Here is a 27,635-nt window from a genome sequence, read left to right as displayed (position 1 = left end):
ACCCATCCATTGACGTGCCACCATGACACTTGCCCAGTCCTGTGGTGCATTTGATCCAGGAACAGGTCATGCTGGAAAAGACCACAAAGTATCATCTCCCACCTACAAGAAGGGCAGAGTGGCTGAGATTTGCAAATCCCCTCAGCATGGAACTAAGGTGAGAGAACAGCCAAGGTCTGTACATAAACATCAGCTTTAATGGAACAAACATTCTGTAAACGTTGACCCTCTCACAATTATATCCACCTAAGCTATGCAGTTTTATGGGAAGCTGAGGTAGGCCTTGTGTTACTTAACAGCTTTACAAGAAAAGAGAGAGAAGGTGCTAGAGAGAGGGAGATCACCAGTCCTGGATCCAGCACTGGACCTGCCAACACGGGTGTTTGATGCAGAGAAAGAGCGAGCTAGAGAAGCCCCTGTGTTTTGGCCCTGGCTCCTAGACTTCTGGAAGCTCCTTTTGGCCCAGTTCCAGGAATGGCTGAGACACAGTCAGTGCAGGCCGCAGCCTGTGACTCCCTTTCCCTACTTCTGAGACCTTCTCGGGGCATTATCTGGGCTCATGGTAGTCACTTGGGCCTTGTCCCTTACACAAAGAAACATCATTTTTGGCCAGAGCAGTCCTCCTACCCTGTTCCCTGTGAACTCACGCTGAATGTGCCTGAACTCACACTGGTGCAGGAAAAAAGCGTCTTGACCAAGGTGTGATGGTGCAGGGCTTTCTATGCTCCCGGCCATCGTCACTCGCTGACATTTTTTAAAGTGCTGTAGGCAGGCAGCAGACTGCAGAGCCAAGGCTTTTCCTTTGCGAGCAGCTGGGAAGGGAACAAACTCCCTCGGGAAGGCTGGCTGGTTTTGGTGGCACTGCCCGCAGCTGAGCACAGCCGTCACCCTCTGTGGCAGCCGAGAGCGGTGTCGTGGGGCTGCAGCCGCGTCGGCGAGGCCGAGGCCAGTGCCGGGCTGCGGCGGGGATGGCGCAGCGGGAGCCCCGCCGCGCAGCGTGGCCCGGGGGTCCGTGTGCCGCTCCCTGCCCGCAGCAGCGCTGGGGCTGAGGGCTGCCCGGCCCGCGCAGGCGGACTGCGGCGGGACCGTGGCCGTGGCCGCGCGGCCTTCGGCGGCGCAGTGCGTCCCGGACGGGCGTACCTGCCCGGCGGGCCGCGGCAGCCGGCGCTCTGCGGCGGCTGAGGCGCCGAGGGGAGCGCCGTGAGGGGCACCCGCGCTGCGGGGAGCGGGCTGAGGGGGCACACGCTGAAGGGGGCCGCGTTCAGGTCCCGGCCCCAGGCGGGCGGGCTGCGGGGAGCGCGCATCGCGCCGTACGGACGGAAGAGGCCCCGCACGCCTCAGCGCTCGCACTGGCGGCCGCTGGGCAATAGCGTTTCCCCACGGGCGGCGGCCTCTCCCGCGCGGGCCGGGCGGCGGCGGCGCGAGGGGCAGGGCAAGGCGGGGCGGGGCGGGCGGGCCCCGGCGGGCGCTACCGCAAGGGCGCAGACCGGGCCGGGGGCTGGGGGTAGTCGTCGTCGTCGTCGTCGTCGCCGCCGCCGCTCTGGTCTGCCTGGTGTGCTGGGCAGCAGCCGCCTCAACGCGGGGCCATCGCCGGCCGCCTGCCGAGGTGAGAGCGGGGCGCGGCGGTCTGCGCCGGTGGCCTCTCCCCGCAGGCAGGGGCCGGGCAGGGGCATCCCGGTGTGCGAGGCCTGCGAGCCCCTCGGTGGCTCCTGTATATCATGCAGCCGTTACTTTTTGATTGCTTTGTGCCTGTCTGAGACTTGCATGATCATGCTGGTTCTGTTTGTGGAAAGCAGAGCCCCAGGTTTTTCATACAGTGAAGCATTCTGAAAAGACATCAGTGTCATTTCTTTATTGAAGTAAAAACTGTTAATGATGACCTCTTTGTCCCAAGGTGAGACAAACAGGATTTGGAAAGACACCGGTGAGGTGGAAGGGCAGCAGTCACTTGCTATGATTTAGAGCTGAAGTTTAATTAAAGCAAACTGGATGATTCTAATCAAAACCCTGGAAGCCTGAGGAGCAATGAACTGCTAAAAATATATAAAACTTGTTATGGTAAAGTGCCTGAGGCTGCCACACAAATTCCGGGGTAATTTATATGAAAAAGCAAGTGGGGTCTTGTGGAAAAGAAGTGATGGGTCTTACTCTTGGGTTCTGCTTCGTCTTTTCCTTAGAAGCACCACGAAGGATCAGGGTATTGGTGAGCTGATGAGAAGGTGAATGTTTGCATGTGAGGAGAAATCAGTGGCAGCTCTAGTAGATCAGCCAGGTATATTTATCGTGGAGCAAGTGGTGAATTCTGGCTAAAAGCCTCTTCCTGAAAAGTCTACAAGTAAAATGGAGGGTTGTTACAAAAAAGCAGTTCAAATCGTTTGAATGAGAAGTAGCAAGTGAAGATTTCTTTGGAACAGATTTTTTTTTTAATTATGTAAATTAAGGGGAATAAGTTTGTGATAATGTGCTGTACAAACTACAGGCTTCTTTGCCCTGACATCACAAAAAATAACAAAAATAACCTGCTTTCTGATTATTTTTCATTGAACTGAAGCACAGTGCTAGTAAGATAACACAGTGAGCAGGCTGTTAAGATCTTCCCTGCACTCCCTGTGGCGAGCCGGTCGGTACCTGTGTCGTGCAGGAGATGGGTCAGCTGGCACTCTGACAGCCGGCATTTTCTGTCTTGGTGCAGAAAGGCCAGGAAGATCTTAATGGTTTTAGTAGCTTTGTTACTTAGCCTTTCTGGCAAAGGACAGATTTTCAACATACAGAAATACTCTCTTACCCCTTCATTAGCCTGAATGTACTCCTGGTGCCACTGAGGGCTCGTTTGTGTGAGGATACGGGCTGGCATAGTTCCGATGCTCACACTTAATGAGACCAGGGGTAGGCATTCCCAAGTGGGGAATCGCACATCTGCCCTGCTGTAAAATCTCACAAAAGAGCAAAACTCAGTATTAAGGAGCAGCTTAAATGGGTTTTGCTTCAAATAAATAAATAAATATGCTCACTCTGCAGATACAGTCCTACTGTTTACATCAGGAAATGCAATCTTGAAGCTAAAGCCCAAAGTTTTTTTCCAGGAACAGCAGTCTCTGGGCAAAATGCAGGAAAAGGTGTTTGCTTGCTTACATTCCCATCCCTGTGGGAATACAGGAGAGTTAACGTCAGTGTGTGAGTGGGGATGCTGCACTGGAGCTGATTTAGCTCTAGCTGTGCCTCTGATGCTAACTTTTGAGTTCAGCTTTGTATGGGAAACTGGAATAGCACGCAGCTGTTCTGAAAATGAGTAGAACTATCTTAAGAGGGAGATACTGCTGAAGCAAAAGAGCTCCGGATGACCCAAAATAGAATTTATAGATAAGAGCCCAAAGAATTGCAGAAGATTTCCACATCTAAAAGCTTCCCTGTTGTGTTTTTGGTTTTTTTCTCCAGCTATTGTTGATCTAGTAAAATTTTCCTTAAAATAGCACTTGGGGAGCTATACCTGTGCTGTGCGACCCCAAATATATTGCTAAACAATTTCTATCTATCGCTACAAATGCTTTTGTCTAGCAATATAATTAATAGCAAAGTTTAACGTGGTAAAGAAAGGTCATGTATGGTGTTGAAAATAAATTTCAGACAAGGATGAAGTGGCTGCATCACTATACTTCGTGTAATGTTACAGCACCTAGCAGAGGTTACCCCTGTGCAATGGGATTTCTAGAGTCTTAGGGCAAGAGGTATAGTCTGGAGAACCTCTTAAGGGGAACAGTCAGGTGGAAATCCAGTTAGTCATTATTACTACAAAGTAGTTTTCACTTTTGAGCTCATTTCTTGTAAGTTTGAAGAACTATTAAATAACTCCTCTTTTGGTTAAATCCATATAAACAGTACAACTTCTTGATTCTTTACAGGGCCAGAGGGAAAGAAGAGGAATACAAAACCAGCTAAAGCCTGGTGCTTGTGAAGGCCATCCATAATTAGAATATTCAATTTAATTTATAAAATAGAGAATGGGAGCAATTTGAGACCTGCAGCAAAAGTAAGACCCACTGTGACTCAGCATTGACCGATGTATTAATCTCAACTTACTAATATGCTTTTAAATGTTACAGAAACTCCGCATACCAGCCACTGTAACAGAGTTTGACTCTAGGTTTCTTCTGAATCAATAAGCTGAAAGATTGATTCCTTTATGGAAGTACCTTTTATTAATAGCGCTCCATCTTGTGCCCCGGAAAAGGTACCCTGAACAAAGAAACCCCTGGGCAATTATACACTTACAATTTAAGTTCCCCACCCCTCATGCAATAGTTAGGACTAGTAGTAATATTAAGGTCTGGGGTCTTCTTGCTTTTTATTCGTTTGTTTTGTTTGCTGCTTCATTACTAAGAAGTTGCTAAGTGGTCATCTTACACAATATGACATCCTTTTAGGTCGGTTTGGGCTGATTCTGTAGTTCGGTACTCAGCATGTTGGAATAAGATTGTTACAGGTCATATACGAAGATCTACAGGATTTGTCTACTTCAACTGTTAATCTTTAAGCTGCTAGGTCTGTCTGTTCTAGCTTTTATTAATGTTTAAGCTGCTAGCTCGAAGTTTTGGCTTAACTTTTTCTACAACAATCTACTTTTTTAAAAGACATAAATACCGAGAGCTGACAATAGATGTCAGCAGCATCTCCAGCTGCCAAATGCTGGACTGTGCCAGGGACCAGGGCAACTGCTCATACAGCCTTCTTCAAGTTAATTTATTTAAGTAACATGCAGGGAATATATAAGCATATGGATGAGAGACTGAAATTGCTCATAATTTCCTAAGAGTTAGTGTTATCTTGCCAGATAATGGTCTCCCCAGGAAAATGGCATCAACAAAATCACCCACCGTTTCATCAGCTAAATCACCGTGCTCAAAGCCGGCGCTGGAGGGGCAGTGATGGGCAGTGAGGAGAACCTGCACCCCCAAACCAGATTTTTTTCCCCCATCTCCAACACGTGGTTTTCTGCAGATAGTCCAAATTATTTTTCTGACCCTTGAGATGAGAACATCACAGCCTTGAGAGCACTAATGAGCATAAAACTGCCCTGCATGGCCTCAGCTGGCCCCACACCCACACCTGAAAGATCCAGAAGCACCCCTTGAACCCAGCTGGGGGCACCTGGACCTTTCCTGGGGGTGCTGGATGGAGCTACGTCATGAGTGGTTCATTGCTGGTCCCGGCTCCTTGATGGCTCTTGCTCCACCAAGCCAACCCAGGCCAGCAGGAGCATGGTTTCTTCCCTGGAAAAAGGGCTGGTTCTCCACGGACTGGCCCAAACGCCCCTTCTCCCTCCATGCTGGGGCTTGGACTGAGCTGCTGCCAGGTGGTTGGCGATGTTGGGGGTGGGAAGGGGGAAAGGGGCAAGGGATGGCTTGTGGAGAGAGCCAGCAAGGGGGACATGGAGACTGGGTGGGAGCACAGGGGGTTCACTGCTGGCATGGCTGGACATGTGTTTCAGTAGGTGCCCTTCAATGCTCCAAAAGTAACTGCAAAATGAGCGCAAACAGGGTATTTAGGAGAGGAGATAGTAGTGTTGAGAAAATAAGAAATCCTAAGGTTCTAATATGTTGCATTTTAAATCTTGGGGGCAAAATTGCTTTGTCTGGGCAAGAGAGAGCAATAGAACAGACCCCATCGTTTCCATCCCTGTAGCCTGAGGCTTTTCTCTCTTGAAGTAACATGGGACAATCAGAAATTGCTGCTGCTTCAGAGCATTTTCAAGCTTCTCCCCTCATGTCCAAAACAGGCCAGACTGAACATTTCTGTTGGCTGTAGCTAGGCTGGGCTGGAAGGATCTCCTCCGGCTGTCCTGCAGCCAGGGCCGTGCAGGGGGGCAGCTGTTTGGCAGGGTGAGCAGATGTCCCTGCCGCAGGGATGAAGACCGAGGGGAGGGGGAAAGGGCCATCAGCTGTCAGGCTGCAGCCCTCTCACCCCACTGTGGGAAATCCAACGTGAAACCTCAGGACCCCATCTCCCAGATGAGGGGGTTTCATCTCTTTTTCTGAATTTCAATGCTTCTCCCCCCCCCCCCCCAAAAAAAAAAAAAAAAAAAAAAAAGCAGCTGTTACCACACTATGCTGCACTGTGGCATGTACGATGTCCACTTTATATTGCTGGCTTTTTACTTTCTGCTCCTTCAAATAAAGCCTCCCTGCTGCAGACGCCACAGTTTTGTGTTCAGATGCTGCTTGCTTTGCTAAGGGAGTTGCACAGGATGCCCTCTCTCACAGGAGTGCTGTTAATTTCAGTAAATGCCAAGCCTGTTCACGTATATTCCTGCTCTGGATTGAATGATTACAGAGGCAGCTATGTCCATTGGGAGCGAGAAGGACAAGACCCGGGTACCTTCTCATGCTACATGGTTGCTCCTCTGCTCTCTCTCTCTCCTGCCAAAAAATGTTCTTTTAATCTTTTTATTTATTCTTTGACTTTGTTTTATTTCTCTTTGCACGCCCACAGCCAGCATTACCCAAAAGGATACGAGGTCTCTTTGCACTTGTGCCTTGCAGGATCCCCACTGCCCACGCTGCCTGTGTCGGGGTGGTGCCTCCCTGTGCCTGATCCTGAACAGGAGCGTCATTGTCCTTCCCAATGCCCTGCACAAAGGGGTATTGTCCTGCCCACCAGCTCCAGCCAGAGCAACAAGCTGGTTCATCCCAACTGGAGACACTGCAGCAGTTTCAAAAATAAAAACAGGACATTTCATCTCTGTTCATAATAAGGCGCTTGGGAATCAGGCCGGTTTCTCACCTGTCTTGGTCAAGGATGAGGAGCCGAGTGTTGGCCAGTAAAACCCCTGGTGGGGTGGTCCTAGCTCACCCAAAACATCTTTGAGTCATCTGTGAGCTCCCTTCACCCCATATGTCTTTCAACATGCAGGCTGGTCTTCGATAAACTCCCATAGGATTATTGTGGGGCTAATGAGAATCTGCATGTTTAATATGACTTAATGAAAGAATTACTCAGGCTACAATTGTTTGATGATAAACACGTTTTCAGAATTAAGATGCTCTTTGGGAGCTCCCAGATGGTTCAGAGCAGAAATGGGGGAAATTCAGGTGACCATAGAATTTCTATCTGAATGGTGAAGTGTATTTCAAAATGCAAACAGGGATGCGACTGGCCCTGAGCCCTCCGGGGATGCGCCTGCAGCTCCAGAATAACATAAGCTGCTTCGGTGAATCTGTACCATTTTCTGCGCATGGCACTTAAAAAAATGGGGGCCTTGAAACCGAACATTGCAGAAGTGCTTCATCCCCAGTGCCTCTTCCTTTTATCAAAGATGGACTGATGCTAATAGTATTTTTTTCCCTTAGTAATATCACAAAGAATCAAAAAATGCAAAATAAGCTCATCCCAGAGCAGAGGCTTGGAATAGTGTCAAGTTGTGCTGATGCAGGGATGGGCTGTTCGGGTGGGTGGATTAAGACATGCTATTTTTGATAATAATATCAACTTAAAAGGTATAATATTGTAACTGAGTCGGCAGGCTGCATGTGTATAATGAAAGAAAGAGTAAGCAAAAAAGCTAAAGTGAAATATTAGCAATTTTACTAAAACCAGGCTTTACTTTCAGCTTAATTATGGCACCAGGGGAAAATTTACAATCCCGCCTCAGGAATATGAGGTAGTGGGGAAAACATGTAATTTAAATGCCTAAATTTTGGACCTAAACAAATTCTCCAGGTTAACCCGCGGCTCATCCTTGGCACGGGCCATGGGCTGGTGGGCTGTGCAGCGTGTGGCCGGTTACCGAGGCTGCCCGCGGGCGGGGGGCCGGCGAGCCGTGTCCCGGAACAAAGCGTTTCCTCGCCGTGCTTTTTAACCGGTTTTCAAGGAGTATTTCGGTTTACAGCATTCACCTAGGAAACGCGAGCCCTTGGCCAGGCGCAGCCTGGGAGATTCGGGTGACGGCCCCCGCGGTGTCTGCTCCCGCCCTGCCCCGTCCCCTCGGCGGCGGCTGGGAGCCGGGGCCTCACGGGCTTTCCGCGGGCCGGGGGCTGCGGCGGGAGCGGCCTGTGCTCCCCCAGCGCTTTGCAGCCCCGTTGTTCCCCTCCCACAGGCGCGGCGGCTGTTTGCGGGCCGGGAGCAGCGGGAGGGACAGACAGCGGCTGCGGTGAGGCGGGGCGCTACGCCCCGGGCACAGCCCAACCCCCTCGGCCCCGCTCAGCTCCCCCCCCCCCGCGGCCTGCCCGCTGCCGCGCCGGGCACCACTTCCGCCTAGCGACGGAACGCGGTTGCTAGGGCGAGCCCGGTGCCCCGGAAACGGGCGCGGGCGGCGCGGCCGCGCTGCTGCCATAGGGCGGTGCTCGCCGTGGGGCGGGGCGGTGGGCTGAGCGCTTCCGGGTCGGGGCCCTCCCCGTCGAGCGCGGCGGAGGGAGGAGTCGCGGCGGGGCGCGGGGAGAGCAGCGGCGGTGCCCGGCTCAGCTCAGCTCGGCCCGGCCCGGCCCGGCCCGGCCCGGCTCGCCCGCCCGCCCACCTGCCCGGGAGCCCAGCGCCGCCGCAGCTAGGTACGGGCGCGGGGGGCGGTGGGGCTGCCGTCGCTGCAGGGTCTGGGCGGTGGCGGGGGCGGGCGCTTCCCTCCGCGGCGCGGCCCGGCAGCCTTCCCGGGGCCGCGCCTCCCGCCGTGGCGGGGGAGGCTCCGCCGGGCTCGCCGCTTCAGCCCTCCCCGGGGCGGGGGGAACCTGCCGCGCTTCTCCCGGCGTGAAAGGCGGCGGCGGGGGTCGGGGGACAGACGGGGCTGGCGCTGGGGGCCGCGGGGGCTCCCCTGGAACGGCCCGAGAGGCCCCTGGGTGAGCGCGGCTGCTGGCCCAGCTGGACGCCGGGGGGGTCCCGCCTCGCCCCGGGGAGCGGGCGGGGAGACCGGCTGGGTGAGGGGCTCGGCCGCCCGGGGCAGGCGCAGAGTCGCTTTCTCCTGTGCGTGGGGCCGTTAGCTGCCCGCCCGCGGGGGAGGCGGGTGCGGGGCGGGGGGCGCACCTCGGGGTGGCTGTGGGCCATCGCCGGCCGGGGCTGGGGCTGGGGCCGGGGCAGGGCAAGGCACCTGGTGGGGACCGCAGGCGGCTTGGGACCTCTTTTTCTAAAGCTGATGGTATTCCCGGATCTAAGGGGAACAAAGCACTCCGTGTGACCGTGCCTGTATTTACAACTTCTTTGTGTGGAGAAGTTACCTGTGCCCCCCGTATCTGGGAAACATACATACGTGCTCTTTGACACAGTATGAAACTTCAGGGGCTGGGGTTCGTTGTCTTGTCCAAATTGTCATGAGATTGTTGTCTTCCCTTCCCAATGGGTTTCACTGCTGGTGACCGTCCTCTATGGCCTTTCTCAACAGTGACTTGACGTTTCAGTGCATAGAAAGTGTTGCCCAGCTCCCAGCCAGTCACTGATACCTGCTGCCTCCTCTCTCCTGGCTTCATGTCCGCCATCACCCTTCCCGTGTGAGATTTTCCACTTTCCTCGTTGTCAGCTCCTGGTGGCCTGGTTGAAGTCACGCTGTCATGGGTGTGATCTCAGATTTGATTTTTTTTTTTTTTTTAATCAGTGACCTAATGCATATGTGTAACCAGCTTATGCTGCCACTCCCCAAGTTCTTCAGGACTTGCCTTTTCCTTCTCTCAGCTCCTCAGCTACTGGTTGTGATTTGCCTAAATAAACCATCTTCTCTACATCCCCAATTTAATGCTGTGGTGCTAACTTGGACTCTGTCAGCCTGCTGGGAGAGGACGATGGGTGAACTGAGAAGTATAAGCTTTGTTCCCATTGAGAAGCTCTTACCAAATATTAGCAGCGCTTTCCCACAGATGCATTCCAAAAAATACAAAGAGTGCCTTTGAGTTACAAGTTTAGGGAGGTTGCTTTCTTCAGGCTGCAAAAGCTGTGGAGGATTTCTCGCTGCTTGCCAGTTGCTGAAGTTTTGGAAGTGTTGCCTAGGTGGTGAAATGTTACTGATAGGAGAATTTGGGGTTTATTACATTGCTGTTGTAGAGAGACGCACAGAGTGGTCTTCTCTCTGTGAAGCTGGGCTGACACTAGAGCTCTTTGAGTCTGGGATGAGCTGGAGATGCTGCCAGTGATAAATATCAACAAGAGTTCTTGTACAGGGAGGGTGACCCCTGGCAAGTTGTGACCAGATAAGAAAGGAATTTAAATATCATGGTGTGTAGAAAAAAAAATAATTCTTAGTAAAAAAATAAAACAACCTGATGCACTTAGAAAGTGTGAAGGATCGTGGTGAGAACTGGCCAAGGGAATCTCTGCTCTCCAAATTGAGATTCCAGCTGCCGGTGTAGTGGTACTGTGGTACAGCTGATAGTGCAACCTTTTGGCAAAAGTATTGCTGACTCCAGTGAAATTTTAGACTATCCCCTTGAAAAAATCAGAGCTTTACACTTATGCTTTGCATAAGTACCTAAACTTTGTTTAGATACAAGTGTTTCTTCAAATGTTGCCTGCCCTGAAATTGCTTTTTCTGGACTTAGCAAAGTGTCTAGCTGATGCCTTTTTTATTTTTTAAGAGCTGTTGGGCTGTGAGGAACATGAGGCACAGCTCTCTGCTTTACTCTGCAAGTCCATAGCACCATATTTTCAACTGCTGGCCTAAAGTCTTTGCTGCCTTAAGCTGATTTGGGCTTCTTGCTTTGATTTTCATGTGAAAAGATCTTCTGTTATCCTCTGGCCATGTTGGTTGGAAACTTGCACCAGATTCTCACAACAAATTTATCTGTGGCCAGGACATACCTATCTATGTTTGTGCCAGTGTTGCCTCTTATAAAAACAGCTCTTCCCTCCTTTGGTACTTTCAGAAAGCACTCACCTCTTGGCTTCTTATTTCCAAACCATGCACACCAACCTTGCAGTTGCCTTTTTACGTTCTCTGTTGGTCTTTTATGTGCATGGGTTTGCTTAAAGATAATAATCCCTGAATGCCCTTGACCGGAGCAGGGCACAGAATGACAGGGGAGGTTTCTCTGGGATGCTGTGTTGTGCCACAGGTAATTTCTTTGTGCCGTTATCTTTCACATCTGAATCAGGTTGGTGCCTCACAGGTCACAGCAACAAGCTAATAACCTGTGTGTGTGTCTCATTTTTCCCTTGGATTAAAGAGCTTTCCAGTTCATAGTACTATTTCTTGCGAAGTCTGAAGTGTATGACCTTGCCTCATTCCAGTCCATTTATCTTACTATTCTGTAGGAGATTTTTATGCTGTTCCAGGTCTCTGTATTGACAACTATTTGACTTCCTGTGCCAAAGTTGCTGATGGAAAATATCCTGGTGAGAGTGATCAAGCAGACAGGTCCACAGAGCTCCATTGCAAGAGGGGTTAGGAGCTGAGTGAGATCGTAAGTGCAGCCTAGTTCACAGCCACTTACTGCCTTCCTTACACTGAGATTGCCCCCTTTTTCGTGGTTTTTAAACTAATTTCCAGCTCTTCTGAAGCAATCAGCTGCTGCATATTTTCAGGTTAACAGATGAAATCCTTCATAATGCCTTAAAAAGTGCTGCCAGATGAGACCAGGAATCCATCTGGCCTGGTATCCTGCTCACTGGTAACCAGTAGCAGATGCCTGGGGAGGGGAGTATGCAGATACAGCAGATCTGGTCTGGGGAAGTATTGCTTTATTTTTCTCTCTCCAGCATTTTATGACCTCCCTGAGCCAGGTGTTTGAATTTAGTAACCTTCATACTTATCTTTTGTGGATTTGTCCTCTCACTTTGAATCATCTTGATATTCACTACCTTGCAGAGAGACACAAAGCCAGACGCTATGTATATAGGCTACCCTCTATGTGGTCTACATGTGAGGAAGAGACAGAAAACAAGAACTGGGGCTGTCCAAAAAAAATCAGCAAGAAACAAATTCAGAACAAATTACTTCTTCACTTTCTCCATGACATTCACAATTTCAGGAAACTACTTTTTCCATTCCTGGTGGTCTCTTGGCTGGGCTGAATTGTCCTCATCTTTCCTTCTCAGGTCTCTTCTCCATGCTCTTCATGTCATTGCCACCTCTTCTCCAACCTCCTTAAAATCAGTATGGCAGGAGGTGCCACGCAAGCGAATAGGGGAGGTTGGCAGAGGTGCTGATCGGATCAGGAGGTGGTATTAGTGGTGCGGGTGCCTCTTCAGAAAACACTGTATGCTGTGGATTTGTATTTTATTCTATACTATTGTGTCTGTAATTACAGACCTTCTTGTTGTTCGTTAGTGATCAAAAAGATGATGGAGCTACAGTTGTTGTGGAATACTCTGCCATAGCCCTGGTGTCCTGTTCCCCAGTGTTGCCTTGAGTGTTCAGTCTGTCATATTTTTTTAAGTGGAAGTTAGGGTGGTTGTTCCTGATGTGCTGTGAATTGTATCACCCACTCGTATCACAAGGTTTTACTGCAGTTCCTTAGAGTTATTGCTCTTATTTACTGATCATGTTGAATTACTCAGAGTAGCAAATGTTGTCATCTTAGTACTACCTTATCTTGTACAGCTCAGTATAGTTCAGGGAAACAGAACCTTTTGGAGAGTCCCCTCTGCTACAAGACTGACCAGTGATGCCTTTCATCCCCCCTCCTTATCTTTTTTTTTAACCAGTTATTGACACATGTGAAGGATTTTTCCTTTTATCCTATAGAGTTTTGTTCTCCAAAGAGCTTTGAAGGATCTTGTCATGTAGTAAGTATGTTTTTTTCAATGAAGTATGTCAGTTGCCTTTTCCTTGTTCACATGCTTTGTTTCCTGCAAAAGGAAGAAGGGGGAGGGGGGGGGAAGACAACAACCTCCAACTGACTCCTGAGACATGACTTCATTTTACAAAATATAATTAGCCCTACATCCATTTAGTCCATTCTTTAGGATAACTCTGATTTGTCTGGCTTGACTCCCTGTTTTGTGGTTGCTCAGATGCCTCTGAATTGTTCTGTGAAAGCTGGTGCAAGTGGCTTTCAGGTACCCTCATGCAGCTTTAACCAAGAAACTATGTGGGGGACCTCCCAGTCCTCCTCCTGCTGGACTTTGCATGTAAAGTGAGGTGGTTTCTGTCACCTTGTCTTCTGAGAGGTCCTTTGCCACCCAAAGCCTTAACTGCTTGGCTTGCCTTACTGGGGTCAAGCAGGGAGAGTGGAAAAGGCTAAGCTCAGCATGCTGGGTGTAAAACACAGTTTTAACTTCTGGGAGACATTGTCTGATGATTATTTAACCCAGTAATAAATTGTGCTACTCCATACTTTTCTCTTTTTTAATCTTACAGATTTTTATGTAGCTTCTTTCTTGGACATTTAGCTTTGCTGTACTGGGTGGATTGGCTTCTGTTACTCCTACATCACTGTCAGATTGCACAGTAGGGGCTCACACCAATACTCCAGCCACCATTCAAGGTGAAGGCAGGAATTGCTACTTCTCTCTTCCACTGCTGGGCAGGCGTTGCTTTATGCTATATAAGAATTTAGTCTTGGTGTTATGTGTTGACCTGACACGCAGTTTATGTGGAGGCATTTGAAGTCTTCGTTTCATGCACTGTTTTGTGCTTGTACAACCCTCTGGTGGTGGCGTGACAGCTGCTATTGCTGCTTGGGTGGCTGAGACTGTATTTTTCTGGTTTAAGCTTGGAATTCTGGTTTACAGGGTATTTCTTGCTGACATAGTAAACTTAGATTACTCAAATGGCAGTGTATGCTGAAGAAGGCTTAGATCCTCTAAAGGTTTGCTTAGTCTGTGTATCCTTTGAATGTCCCATTGACTTGTCTGCGCTCCACTGTGGATTTGAATGAGCCCCCTACATCCATGTTATCTCTTGAAAAACAGACATTTGAGTTTTTCATCTTACTTCTGGACTTCCAGCATTTGTGAAAAAGCAAAGCACAAATGTGGTTTTGTTTTCCCATCTTATTTTATTTGTACTGTATTGATTTTTTTTCTGGCTTCTGATTTTTACGTGGCTATTTCTTGTCCCTTCTGTAGGGGGTTTTGAGGAATGAAGTTCTTATGAATCAGCTTTTTTGCCCCAAAAGCTGCATTGTCCTTAAATACATGCCTCTCTGTATCTGCTGGCTTTCTCTGCTCCTCTTCTGAAGTGTCAGAGGAGCCTTTGACCTTGATGGCAAGTGCCAGTGTTCTGGTGCTTTTTTTTTTTTTATTAATTCAGTCCTCATTCTTGCACAGGCTTCCAGTTGTCCAAAAACCTTCTCAGTTCCTGATGAATCCAAGCCTGAGTGTGGGAGCAAGTCTTTGAGATGCTGTCACACAACGCTTGGTTTTTGCCTTCCTATTCTTAGCCTGTATTTTGCCTCCACAAACTTCCCTTCATCAAATGCGAGCTGTACCCTTGTGGGCCATGGGCAGCGACTTCTTCCTGACATTTAGTAGCATGTTCCTGCACAAACAGGTGGTCACTGAAGATATGCCCTTTGGAGTCCTGCAAAGTTCCTGGTTTTGATGAAACTACGTCAGTGGTCACCTTGACTGCAGCGAGCGAAGACAACTGAAGGCTTCAGTCTACAGGGGCAGAAATGCCAGTGTGGGAAGCAAGGTTTGCAGGATGTAAAGGAATTGCCTCAAAGGAGGTGATTCTCCCCCTCTGCTCCACTCTCCTGAGACCCCACCTGGAGCACTGTGTCCAGCTCTGGGGTCCCCAAGTACAAGAATGGGTCCTCTGTTAGAGTGGGTCTGTGAAAATGATCTGAGGGCTGGAACACCTCTCCTGTGGAGAGAGGCTGAGAGAGTTGGGGTTGTCCAGGCTGGAGAAGGGAAGGCTCCGGGGAGGGCTTACTGTGGCCTTTCGGTACAGAAAGGGGGCTTATAAGACGGATGGGGACAGACTTTTTACCAGAGCCTGCAGTGACTGGACAAGGGGCAACAGTTCTAGCCTGAAGGAGAGGATAGGTTTAGATTGGATATGAGGAAGAGAGGTTTTATGATGAGAGGGGTGAGTCACTGGCACAAGTTGTCCAGAGAAGCTGTGGCTGCCCCATCCCTGGAAGTGTTCAAGGCCAGGCTGGACGGGGCTTTGTGCAACCTGGTCTAGTGGCAGCTATTCCTGCCCATGGCAGGGGGGTTGGAGTAGATGATCTTTGAAGGTCTCTTCCAACCCAAACTGTTCTATGATTCTACAGAGAGGTAAAATTTCAGACTTGTTGTGCCTGCTTGATCACTGTATTCCATATTAAATTCCCTTAGACCTTTCCTTTTTTACAGAGGGAGGAGGTATTTTAACCCCAAATGACCTGTGTGATCTCTGGTTCATCAGACGCTACCTACCTTTTAAAAGACTGCTTATTTCTAGAAGTTGGCAAAAATGAGCAATGAAATGCAATCAGCGTGAGATTACCACCATTTTCTTCTGGCTCTTTATATTTTATTCCTTCCTGTAAGATCTATTTAGAGCAGCTCGTTTTTCAAAATGGATAGGTGTCTCTTACCTGTCTGAATCTTCTGTTTTGGTTTGCTCGTCTGTGAGCAAATCTCTTCTGGATAATAACTTAATAGCCTGAAGAGTTGACAGCAATTCTACCCTGAAGATTAGCCTGACAGTTTCTTCTTTGTGGAAGACAATTGAATGGCTTGGATTTGCTACTCCTAGCATTTAATGTGGGAACTGGGGATATTCAGTGCTGAGATGGGAAAACTATTTTCCTGTCTGCCTCAGCTATCCTGCTCCTTTTTTTTTTTTTTCTTATGGTTATATTATGACATTCCTTTAGGCTGGGAAAATTTTGGCTGTTTACAAAGAAGCAAAGGTTTCTTTGCAGTCCTGAATCCACTGTCTTTTTTTCTGAAGCTGTTGCATTTCTGTAGTCTTCCAAGATGAGTTGGCCATATTGCGCGTGGTACATTAGAAGAGGCCACATCATTTATTAAATATCCTGAGCAGTTGCTGTCCTATATATGTGTTTTAATGTCTACTGATAAACTTGGTGAGTTTATGCAGTTTGTGATGATGCTAAGGAAACCCTGGAATACCTGCTTTCTATAGAGCTACTCCTTTTTTCCAACCCACAAGGAATCACTGTACTTCAGCGCTGAGGTTACGTTAATTAAGTTGTAGGAGAAACCTACCTGAAGTCTGTGAAGCCAACCGGTCTGAAGCGTGTGTTCTGTGGAGCTATTTTACATTGAAAAATGTGGTCACTTCCATTTTGGCGATTAGGTATGAAGCTCAATTCATAATTTAACTCATCTAATGTAGCAGAAAATCTTGAGTGCTTATGAAGTTGAAATCTGCATGTGTTTTTTCTTAAATACTTTGTTGCACCTGTAATTAGGGTAACATCTTTTTTGTAGAAATGACAAACCAAAGTCGTTGTTTCTTTGCTAGCTGCTGCACATCTGTTTGAGTTACAGAGGTTGGAGAGTAGATCCAGATGCAGTTGTTTTTCTTCCTTCACATTAGTGGAGAGCACACTACAGGAAAAACTAACTTGAAGGAAATCTGCCTACATCTGTCTAGTCTTCCTGACACTAAGGGGGAGCATATGAATTGAGTTATTACTGTCTTGGATGAAATTCTTTAGGTGGGTTTCTGAAGAGTAGCAATTTCAAGTATCTTAGACTTACTGGGTCTTCAACCTTTCATTCCTCGTGTCTCAAAATTCCTTGTAGATCTGACTTCCACCTATTTAGGTCTATTAAAACAAATGAGAGGAAGTCCTCTAAAATACGGTTTATAATTGTGTTCCATTGACAGTGCCAGTGCAAGTGTAATGAAAGAACTCAGCTCTTCTCAAGTTTGGTGTGAGCTGCTTAACTCTTAAGTCCTGTAGCAACCCCACTTTGGCTAGCCTGGCTGTCCTTAGGTACCTTATAACTGTCTTCCTTTGTAACGTGCAAGACTGGTTTCTACAGCTTGTTTTTATTTCCTAGATCTTAAAAGAACAAGTTTCAATGAACATACGAAAATTAAGAACTTGTAATGTCTTATTTTAATGAAGCAGAGACCACATACTTCGTAGCTGTCTCTTTTCAAGTCCAAGTTAAGACTTCAAAGGTCCCACCTTTAGGAGGCTCATGAAGACTTGATCTTGCTGCCGCTTTTTGGCAGGGCTGCAGCAGCAGGTCACAACACTGGTTTGCACTGGGAGGGAGGGGCTGAGGCAATACATGCTTTAAGTAATGCTTCTTAGATGGAAATAAGCAATACATGCTTCTTAGATGGAAATAAATGTTTCAAAAATAATGTGCTATGTGTGCTGAATAATGAAAATTATTCCCTGAAAATGCTTGCTCCGTGGTTGCAGTCCTATTTTGCTAGCCACGGTTTGCCTCAGCTGGCTTGGTGTTGGTGCTAGGTTAGATGGTTTGGAGGCCCTCTGGTTCCTTGACTGATCATCCTGCAGCTGAGATCAGGCCTGCAGCCACTTTGGCATCTGATACTGCTTCCCAGCTGTCCTCTGTTTGGGAAGGTTTTGACAGGTTTCTAATTCTGAAAAAGCTCTGTGCAGTGTTGGCAGCGCTAAGGCTTCAGTTTTACTGGTGATAGATGCAACACCAGTGATGGTAAATCATAGTTCGCCTGTTCTCTGCTTCTGTGGGAAAAATATCTCCGCTGAAATTTATGTTGTTCAGTGGTTAAGATCTAAAACTGGTATTAGGCTCCAAACCAATACGCAGTCTTTTGTTTTTGTCTAGATTTACGCACTGTATAGGATACAGCACTGGTACTCAGTGATTTTTATCATTTCTAAATGTTAGTAGTTACTGCGTGTGCCAGTGTGCCTTCACTTGTCAAGATCTACAATTGGGAGTGTGATGTTTTGGAACTACTTGTTCTGTTCTTTCTGGTCTCTGCAGAAAACTCAGTGCTTCAACATTAAGGAGATGATGTGATCACAGATGGGGTTTTGGGGGTGACTTGGCTGCTGTGGCAGTAGGTCAGGGTTTTGGCTCACAGTGTACAGGCTGGGAGACTTGAGGGTCTCAGCATCCTCCTGGCTGGGGATGCTGCAGGGGCAGGTTCGGATGTAAGAGCAGCTATGTGCAGAGTGAGTGCTGGACGTTCAGGCAGCCTACTGTGTTACCATCTGTTTGCAGATATTTGAGGGGATGGACTGTGACTTACAGGTGTCTAGTTGGACCATATATACTCAGCATCTAGTGCAAGAAATGTTGTGCTCATTTGGACTTGGTGCAGTCATCTTAGTAATCCTGGTTTTGTTTGTAATTTGGTTTCTTGCACCAAAAGAGGTTCTTCAGAGTCTCTGAAGGCCTATAGGGCTGAGGCAGATAGTGTAGATAGTCCTCAGTGGTGTCTTGAAACAAAATTCTTTAACTTTTTTTTCTTTTTTTCCTTGTGGGTAGATTTGTTCAACTCTTGCCATGATCCTGGACGTTGAACCTCAAGTCGAGTGTTGTGGTCCTTTTGTGGACTTGTGGCTGATACTGATCGTAAGACAAACACAGCTGAAGAATCTGAGTAATCTTTTTGGCTTGAACAATTATTAAATGTTTGACAAAGCTGTTCACTGTGACACCTCTTTATAAACTGGGGCTTGTCTTCACAAACTGTTCATCAGTCTCTGCTAACATTTACAAAAGCCTGAAATAATCCCTGTGTTCTTGTTGATCTGCTCTTCTATAGCATGTTGTAACTGTAGTGTGAGGCGTGTTAGAGTAGGAAATATGCTTGCTAAGGAGGTGTTCTAAAGTACATTTGTGCTGAAGCCCCATCTGTTAAATCTTCTTGAGCTCCTCTCTTACCGACTCTGACATTGAACGTAGTAATAGTTTATTATACTACTTGAGCAAACCAGCCTTAAAATAGTATTGCAGTGTCCTGATGCTAGTTTTGAATGGTATTCAAATAAGTCTCCTCTGATTAATTGAGATCAGGCTCCCTGTTAACAGTTTTGAGATCATTTGCAATGAAGTGGAGTCAAGTCTTCCAAGGGACCAGTGCTCAGTACCAGTATCTGAGTTCCCCATAACTAACAGACTTGCCTGAGGCACAGGTGGCTAAATTTAGTCTTCTAGCAAGCTTGGTATGACCTTGTGTTACAAGGACTTTTCCTACTTGTATCTATATTAAAATGTAAAAGCTGCTTTTCTGTGGTGGACGGAGCTTTGAGGCTTGGTGATGCTGAAAAGCTTTTTGTGTTGGATCATTGACTGATGCTTCCAGTGCCGCTGTTGGCAGTGATTAACTCTCTATCTGAATGCAGTTCAAAATGTCTACTGGTACAAAGCAATCCTCACCAGTGGGTATTAAGGCTTCAAAGAAGGCAGATGCTACTTCGTGCATAGGACAGATTACTTGGTAATTAATGTTTTGAATGACAGCTACACTGAAGATTAGGGATTGAAAGTGGAAGTTGAATCGAAGTGGCCTCATATAGATGCAATTTCTGAACTGTGTGAGTGGTACTGTTTACCTTTGAGGTAACATTAAGTTTATCTGTGCAAAATAGCACTTTACTGCAGCTTCTGAGAGAAGATTTTAGTGTGTGTGAGACGGTGCACAGAGGTGGATGGTTCTGGCATCTGCTTTAGCGCGTGGGTTTGCCTCCTTGCGTGAAGTGAGACTTATCCTCTGTGTTCAACTTCAGCAGCTTTTCGTTAAGGCTGCTTCTAATTAAATACATAATTCATCCTACAAGTAATGAAGAAGATGCCTTCAGTTCTACCATCCTTGAAAAATGCCACACTTCTCTGAAGTTTGTAGCTTGCTGCCAGCTGAATGGGAAAAGTCATTGCTGGGAAGTCAAACAGGATTTTCAGGTGTCTGCTGTGCTTGCTGATGTTTGGGAGTGCAGTGAGTGGTGTGGGGTTTTTGGCTTGTGAAAGAAACTCTATTGCCGATGAGTGGGCAAACCACATATTGTTTGGCATGGCCATGGCTTGGGACTATTGGGATTTATCTCCCTGGTATTGACTCGGTTATTGTTGGCATGCTGGGCGCTTGCTTGCTGCAGGTAGTATGCGTTGTTGTTTTATTTTTTGAAGGGCTGAAATACTAATCTGATTAAGGACTAGGGTCGTTGAGTAATGTGCTGAGTGAATTTCAGTAGGTGAGCGTGTGACTAAATCTGTTGTGTTGTGTGTTTCTTGTTGCATCTTCAGCAGAGTTGGAAAATGTGCAGAGAAGGGCAGCTGAGCTGAAGGCAGAGGAGCAGCTACCTATCCCAGGGAGTCTAAAGCGTCTGAGACTCTTAGAATTTGAAGGACTTCTTTAAAAAGCAGCAACAGACTTCTGGACCTGGTTGTTCTAAGCATTTGTGGAAGCTGGTGGTTTAGATGCGTTCAAAAAGTGGTTAGACCAATCTGGGGTTAGCAGGTCCACGAAATCAGTGCTGGCAGAACCGGGCAGTTCTCTGTACTAACATCTGTAATCCAGTGGTTGTGGATGCTGAAGCAGACTGCAGAAGCTTACCGTTCCCTGTAGCATCTGCAATCATCGTTGGACAAAATGGCAGGAGAATATTTGTTGTTTCAACTACTCCAACTTTATGAATGTCCTGCCTTTCCAGAGTACTGGGGCAACGGGGGGGGGGGGCGATATTTTTTTAGGAGCTTTGGAAGATGGCTTCTGGATACTTACAGGAGGGGAAATCTCAAGCTGTTTCTCAGCGATACTGTACATACTTACAGGTGTCCCATGATGTAACATATTCAAAGGGGATTTGCTGTACAACATAATGTGGCTTACATGTAAAAGTGTTTCAAGGTGGGATAGGTAGAAACTGAAACCAGGCGAATAAAAAAATCAGAAATAAGGGATGAAGGAAGTGATTGAACATGAAGTTCTCAGCCCCTTTAAAAGGGAGACATTCTTGAAATTCCACCTTTTTATCCAGAAAGTGAGAGGAGGTGATCATAATGCTTCTCTTCAGCTTTTCTAGTGTGGGATCACGGCCAGGGGGCAGCTGGGTGTTCCCTGCAGATGGTGGTCGGACAGGGCAGGGACAACAACAGCTGAAGCGTGCACATATTAATGTCCTGCTCTGTGTTGTACTAATTACATGAAGTGTATATAGCGAGGACCATAATGCTTCCTCAGCGCTGTTTTGCTTGCATTCACATCATGGCTGACCAGCTACGGGTTGCTTTTTTGGTTTTCTTAGCTTGCTGATCTGTGCCTGCTAAAAATCTAGTTTTAATCCAAAATTGGATTATTAAACCAGTAGTCTTTTTAACATGGTGAAGGGAGCTGTTCATGTAGTTTTGTACCTAAATGTGAAACTTGATGATCTTTTGATACTTTGTCTGGTATTGAAACATCTTGTTGTAGAGTGTTAAAAGCTTTTAAGGCTGTGGTGGTGATTGCTGTGCCCCAAAGGGTAGATTTTGGTCCTGCCTTTTCCATCTACTGTTGCTGGTGCTCATCAAACCTGTTCCTGAGCTGCCCTTGCTCTCTAATCTGGTGCAAAGCTCTTTTTGTTGGTATTGTTGGGTTGGTTTTCTCCTGCTGTTATAATGAGTTAGACTTACTCATCAATGGGTCTGATAAACACAGGCAGGGGGAAAACCAGCAGGAGTTCCTACTGGGTGTTGCTGCAGCTTGTTGGTTGCTCCATCTTACAAAGAACATGCTTGGGTTTTTCTTCAAGGATGCTGTTTGATTGTGATGCAAGTTCTAGACTGCAGGCATCTTCCCAGCTGTTGGGGCATGTGTGGATTGTTGGTCTCTCCTAAATGGGGTTCACACATGAAGGAGGAGAACCAGGGGAGTGATAACCAGAAGCTGCAAAGAACCTCAAGTCTGCAAAAACTCGTTGAGGAGCAGCAGAGGCCTTGATGAATGGAGACTAATGGGCTTTTCTTGGAAAGTGTTACCTCCTCTCTAGAGGGCCAGTGGTGTCACCTGAGTACGTGGCAAGCTTTTTGAACCTGTCAGGTAGGGAATAAGGACCTCAAATATCTGCATTCAGGTTACTGGCTTGTGCTTAGGCTTGAGGAGCAGTATCAGCTGAGCAAGGTGTTCTAAAGAGCATTAAATAAAGAGTCTGTTAATGACTTAGGAAACCAATGTAGTAAGTGGGGGAATGTCAAGCAAATCATCTTTGCTACAAAGGCTGGGAGAGGTGAGTAACAGAGCTTTGTTACCTTTTTCTTCAAAAGCACATGAAGAACTGAAGCAGCTTATCTTCAAATGTGAATTAGAGGGATCTTGCAAGATAACTCCTTAGACTAGACTCGTCTGGTTTTTCTTCTTTTTTTTTTTTTTTTTTTGACATATTATTGCATGATGATCCAGGTTGGGATTGATACCTGGGAGTGTGAACTCAACTGTGTCTAAGATGGCAAATGCAATTTGGGGTGACTTCTTTTAAACTTGACTTAGGAGGGGCTTACCTCTATTCCCAAAGGGACTGGGAGTGGAAACACTTCTTGTGCAGATGCTAGAAGAGTATCAACTGTGAGACTTATATAACCTATAAAGGGATCTTTGGAAAATAAGAAAAAAATATCCAAAATATAAGCAAAGTGATAATACTAATATGCAGCATGTGATCCGGGTAGTGTGTGTTTCAGAGGAACATGTAAGGTGAGCGAGTGCAGTGCAGAGGCACTCAAGACAGATTGTGATCAGGGTGTTCCTTAAAGCCTCTTCCAGTAAGATAGCGAGGGTTCAAAATCACACTTTTAAGTATTTATCATAACTCAATGTTTAATCAAGGTGTATGCTCAGTTTCCATCCTCCTCTCTGAACTTACGGCACCCAGACCGTTACTTGGTGCTGTTTTGTTGGGTACTCTGGTCTTGTTTCAGGGGAAGCCAAAAGGGAAACCCTCCTTTGCTCTGTGGTAAAAAAACACACACACAAACAAACAAACAGAAAATAGTAAAAAGCAGATGTTTCACATTAAGATGTGTGCTTATTTTTCACAGAGCCACGTGCTATCTTTCTTCTTGGCTACTGTTCCTTGCACAGTATCTGCAGCTGTTGAGGGGGGGAAAGGTTAAATCATCTGGAAACAAAAAGTAAAATGCTCCTTGGGTGGGCTTTCTCAGTTGAAGTTTCAAGGTTTGGAGGCTGTATCAAACAGGTCAGTGTTTCAGGAGCAGAGGCTAGTATTGAAAGGATAAAACATAGTTATTGTGAATGTCCCTGGCTGGGTCATAACATCTCTGTGCACTCAGGCTGAGATGATGTTGAACCGTGTGATATCAAATTATTGCTTGCTGCTGGCCACACGTAGTCTAGCTCCGTGTTGGGAATGTCTCAAATAAGTATAGGCAGTGAAAACTTTATATAATGAAATTTCATTTAGAGTAAGTAGGACTCTGTTGCGGATGAGTTAAAAGATTTAAAGAATTACATTTCATGATGTTCATGTGTTGTGAGTAGGCTATCTGAACTTGCCCGCATGTTTTCTCTAAACTTTGTAGTTTCCTTGTCTTATTTGAGGCACCGTTCTGTTCCCTTTCATCACAAAGACCGTTGACATAAGTTTTGAAGTCTTCAATATTTTGCTGTTAACAAAATGTAGGCTTCCTGTTATGCGTTAGAAGTACACGCGGGTTTCAGTAGCTTGCTGGGAATATTGAACCTTAACACACGCAGGGATCACAGTTAGGCGTGCCACTAGATGACTAAAAAAATTGTTTGCTGTTTTCCTTTCATAAAGGCAAAACAGAGATCTGGACATGCTTGCTGTACAACATTGTGCTCAGTGCTTGCAGCACTCTCTTGCTACATTTGAAATGTGTGGGCTATTCATGAGTTAAGGGAATTCAGAGATGTCAAATGGTTTTTGCAAGCAGCAGTATTTTTTTTTTTTAACTAGGTGTCAGAAAATAAATACTGCTTTTGGTAAGTTCAGCAAGGAATGGATATACTCATGAAGAGGCTGCACTGCATGTTCCTGAACACCCAGAAGCCCAGACTAACTTGGGAAGGCCCAGAAATAAAAACCACTGCTGGTGGAAAAGTGCACAGAGAAGTTACATACTCCTGCCCTCTTCTTTCCCTTTCCCAGACATCTGCTTATGGCTGCTGTTTCAAGCTAGAGGTTGAGCTAGAAGGGGTGTGTTCCTCGGTGTACCTTCTTGGCTCTTGGAGGACACAGCTTTTGCTGCAGTCCTCTGAGCTGTATGTGTTAGTGGTTTCTGTAACTGTTAAGAAACCAGAGTAGTATATGGGTGGAGGTGCAGGTGATAGGTTTTAGCTGCTCTTGTCTGGTTGAACTTAGAAACAAGGACTCACTTCTTCCTCTTAATTTTATGCAATGTGCAGCTTAAGTTTGCTGGACTTCCTGAATTGTCATACCGATATCTTTATTACTCCCAATGAACTGTTCCTTATGCATTGGCAGAATAGAAGAGGGATGTTTCATGCCACAAATTCATCTATTTAATAGTTTTAACCATTAGTCAGACTTTTATTTGGGAGTTCACTTGTTTGAGGTGAAGCTTTAATGTATCAAGATGTTCTTGCCAGTTTTTCACTCAGCCACCCTAGGTACTACCCGTAGAGTCTCTAAAAATGTTAGTATCTCTTGAAATTTTGAAATGGTCTTAATATTTTGGGGTTTGGTTTTGCTGTTTGAAGAGTTCTGGGTTGTTTTTTTTTTAATAGCTCTGGCTAAATATCTGTATGAGAGTAGAACAAAATACTGAGCTGTGAAGTGAAACTGATGAACATGACGTTTACCTTAAGAACGCTTGCATGCTTCTGTTTGGAAAAATGATGCCCCTTAAGAGGGAATGCAAGCCTTTTTCTAGATAAGGCTTTTGCATGCTTACGTATTTGACTTGGAACACAAATATGTTTAAAGTTTTATGTCAAAACTGTCTGGCAGTGTTGAGGCCTCCTGAATAGGCTTTCCTGTGCACCAGAAGTGGTCTACAGGGGCCTTATTTTTCCATAGGGGCATGGAATGCTTTGGTTGGAAATTTGCTCACCTCAACATACATTGATCCAGGACAGATGGATTGCCTTGTTTCTGGAGAACTACACATTCTGTGCGCTGCTAAGCAAAGTTCTCATTGTTTGAGCTTGACATGAGTGCTGGAGCATTGTGTTTGCTCTTGACGTTTTGTTCCATCATCTAATGCTGTTGGGAGCTGTTTTACCTTCCCTGGTGTGCTGGACAGCGTGAAGACTTTGGGGTAGAACAGTGTCCATTGGGTTGGAATTGTAATATTGTTCCTGTGCTTTCATTTGCTAAGACTATAAATGTCCCAAACCTAAAGATGACAATTTTTTTTTTTTAAGTATTGCCTAGAGTTTTGTGCTGCTAACTGGTCATAAAAGAAAAATGAGGTGAAGTACAAAAGATCCAAAAACTACTTGTGTACTATCTTTCAGAGAAAACTAATAAGGAATGGGTTTGTGGAGTAGTCTTCCCTGCTGCAGCAGAAGTGATGCCCTCCTCTGGGAGCTGAAAGGTGTCTGTGGTATACCCCAGACTTTCCGGTGCTGTGCCTCAGAGATCGTGCCTCTTGGTTCAGGCTGGCACAATTTCCCCAGCCCCCGGTGGAGATGAAAAGACCTGGTTGTGTACTTTTAAGGCAGCAAATATCATCTCTTCACAGGCTGCCTTCAGGGATGTTAGTTTTCACTCTGAAACAAGCTTCTCATCTGCTCCTTGCTTTGAAAACATCTAGGAAGGCATAAAGTTTCTGGTGTAGCCTTGTTCTCTCTCACTGACAGCTGGAAGAGATTTTGGGGGTCTGTGGGGTGTCTTCGGTCAGTGTGATGGTGTTTATGTGAATATCATGGCCTTTGAGGGCTGAAAAGAAACGCTGCTTGTTGGCAGTGTGCTGAGAAGAGGCGGCTTTGCCACAGTTATGTCCAGCAATGCAGAGGAGCGTGTCCTGAATACAGGTGCATGGGACCTACGCCTAGCTCCACATCCCCAAGTGCTTGTATCCTTCTGGTCTTGGCACTCAGCAAAATAAGTAACTTCTTCCCAAAGCGAGTTGCCCGGCAGGAAGCAGAGCATCCTTGTTGAAGGGCTCCGCATTACTTCCCTGTAGTCGTGCGAAGCCCAGGCCTGTTGGGTTCGAGCTGAGATGTGTGTCTCTGAGCCTAAGGCCTAGCTAGTGTCATCAAGGAGATGTCATGGGAAATGGGCTCAGTGTCTGGAGGTGCTTGTTAAACATAAGAAAAGTTTAATTATCTGTCAGAAGCTAGAAGGGGTTCTTTCTGCTCTTTGCGGCTTTGTACTGCCTCTTTCATGGTCATTCTTTCTGTAGCAGCTCTCCCCGCCACCTTGGCCTTCCTTTCATGAAGGGACGTGGTCCCCTGCCTGGGTTCTGCATAGTGTTAGGCTTTGTGAGGCTTTCTGGAAAAGGAAAGTGTGGAGCTCCTTATAGTGAGGAGCTAGTGCTCCAGCTGGGTCGTCCACATATTCTGGCCTGTTAACCATTGCTTTTTGTTGCTGCTGGAGGTGGCTTTGTTTCATGCTGTGGTTGCAGCTGAACAAGGTTCCTGGCTTCTTGGCTGGGTTTAATGTGCGATGCAGTCATGAGCTGAATCCTTTTGTTACTGTGGGCTCCTCTCGCCTTTGCTTGTCCCATTTTGCTACTGGACAGGATTTCTGGTTGTCCAGGGAAAGGATTGAAACTGAGCTCTGCCTTTTTAACCTCAGGTGCTCTCAAGATGCTGGAATCCCGTCTATGTGAACATGGGAGGAGTCATGTTTGCTGTGCTGCAAGTAGAAAGGTCTGTTAGTAAATGTCTTGTATGAAGTGAGGATGGGCATTTGTCATTTGGCTTTGCCAGTAGGAAGTGGCAGAGGCTGACCAGTGTGGGGGGATTTTCTCACGTTACACTGATTCCATAACATGCCTGATGCCTTGTTCTTTGAGCAGAACGTGAATATCTAACCCCTTGTTCAAACCTGAACCTTAGGATAGCGTGAGGTAATTTACTTACTTTTATCCCTAAAGTAAATCTTTGTACCATGGAGCAGGTTATACTCTTCCGTTTAGCTTCCTTATTTGGAGAAGACACCTCTTACTAGAGGTTAGTATTTATGTCAAACTGAGACAGTTTCTGGCCAGTGAACCCCATTTGGAATTTTTCTGCACAGCTTTTGGCTTTTCTTCTAAGTTTAATTGGGTCGTGTTCAAAGTGGCAAAAGAACAGGCTTCACTGGGTTAAAGGGTATTCAGCTTTTATGTATGTGGACTGTGCTGCTAATGGGATACTCCTGTTCTTTGCCCAAGACTGCTTTTAGGGTTGCAATGTCAAGTAACTAAACAAAGCTGCGATCCCTCTTCCCTGTGAATGGAGGCACTTGCATTTTCCCTTTCTTGTAGGGCTTAGTTTGGTACAAGTTTGACTGGTTCTTCCTTGCTGCAGCCTTTGACCCGGTCAAATAACTTGGAACAACTTTAACGTCAAGTAGAACAAAAGCTTGCCTTAAATGCTTTGCAATAAACTTAATATTGGGGGACCTATTCAGCTACCTAATGCCTTTTCATTTCAGAGGAATGGGTGTTGCTCACTGCTTGTACATTGAAGCTGTGGAGGGGTGGTGTATGTGCCTCACCCAGGTGGTTGGCTTCATTCAGGAGTTGGTGCTGGATAATTGTAGATGAGAATTACTTAATGACAACTGTTGTGAACTCATAGAGACTTTTGAAGTCTTGTACAATGCCACTGAGCAATCCTCCTGGCTTCTTGAGGACAGAAATCATGAAGGACGTTGTAAGAGCACTTATGTGACTTGGACTGGACT

The 27,635-nt window shown here is 46.5% G+C and overlaps 1 protein-coding gene across 6 annotated transcripts in view; it reads left to right on the top strand.

The window, feature by feature from the left end:
* The first annotated feature begins 1,531 nt into the window (after positions 1–1,531).
* Positions 1,532–27,635, top strand: part of CSNK1G1 (casein kinase 1 gamma 1) — a 115,348-nt gene continuing 89,244 nt past the window's right edge. For 3 of the 6 annotated variants that reach the window (XM_080397136.1, XM_080397133.1, XM_080397135.1), the window contains exons 1-2: positions 1,532–8,537; positions 26,541–26,614. The gene's annotated coding sequence lies outside the window, so the exon portion shown is untranslated. The remainder of the gene's footprint in view (positions 8,538–26,540; positions 26,615–27,635) is intronic. The other 3 variants (XM_080397132.1, XM_080397134.1, XM_080397137.1) reach the window with 3 other exon arrangements.

Source organism: Falco punctatus, assembly GCF_963210335.1.
Source record: "Falco punctatus genome assembly, chromosome: 7".
NCBI classification, from domain to species: Eukaryota; Metazoa; Chordata; class Aves; order Falconiformes; family Falconidae; genus Falco; species Falco punctatus.
The sequence above is the reverse complement of the archived record's forward strand: the minus strand, read 5'-3'. Positions and strand labels throughout refer to the sequence as shown.